Source organism: Equus quagga, unplaced genomic scaffold (genome assembly GCF_021613505.1).
Source record: "Equus quagga isolate Etosha38 unplaced genomic scaffold, UCLA_HA_Equagga_1.0 HiC_scaffold_2901_RagTag, whole genome shotgun sequence".
Taxonomy (NCBI): domain Eukaryota; kingdom Metazoa; phylum Chordata; class Mammalia; order Perissodactyla; family Equidae; genus Equus; species Equus quagga.
The window spans coordinates 1-1,017 of record NW_025793467.1 but is presented as its reverse complement, the minus strand read 5'-3'; positions in this window follow the sequence as shown (position 1 = coordinate 1,017).

Here is a 1,017-nt window from a genome sequence, read left to right as displayed (position 1 = left end):
CTCACTAGAACACACCTGATAGTTTTCTTTTATCTTTCCAGTAGTGACTAAATCAATTCAAATACTACAAGAATTTACATTTCACAAAAACAAGTTTTAAACATTTGTGGATTATTTTAAAGTATTATAACCATTAAAATCTTTCCCCCTTATATTAAATGGAGAAAAATCAGAAAACAATGATAAACAGTAGGGGAAAAAGTCATTTAAAATACAACTGCCCAGAAATGACCACTACTAAGAGATGCATATTTTATGATGCAAGGAGTTTTGATTGACAGGGAAAACACTTAATGGCAAAAAGCCAACATGGGGAATTAACTATTGGGTTTTAATAATGGTTCTTCTACCACTAACTTATTCTATAACTTCAGGAAATATATTTTATCTCTTTGAACCTTCATCTACAAAATAAATGTTTTGGGGCCAGCCCAGTGGCATAGTGGTTAAGTTTGTGCACTCCACTTTGGTGGCTCGGGGTGTGCAGGTTCAGATCCCAGATGTGGACCTAGCACCACTCGTCAAGTCACACTGTGGCAGCATCCCACATAAAACAGGGGAAGATTGGCACAGATGTTAGCTCAGGGCCAATCTTTTGGACAAAAAGGTAAATAAATAAATGAATAAATGCTTTAAACCAGGTACTTTCTAATGTCCCTTCCAGCCCTACATGACTCTAAAATGACTGATGTACAGATTACTGTCTCTGATTATATGGTCAAAAAAGCAATGGATCAGGAACTCGAAAACCTTGGACTTCAATCCTTTCTCTGCTTCTTCCAAGTTGTGGGCTCTTAAGCAAGTCACTTAATCTCTTTGAGCCTCTCACCGTCTTCATCCACAAAATGGCAAAATTGTTCTGGGATTAATGTAGAATAACATATGTCAAAGTATGTGGAAATAATAAAACAATACATGTTTTTAGGCACTGCTGTTGAAGTATATTGTTACTGACTATGCTTTGCTATTGTCTTTTGATCTTACACCCATAGAATCATTTTGACAGAAGAAGGGTAA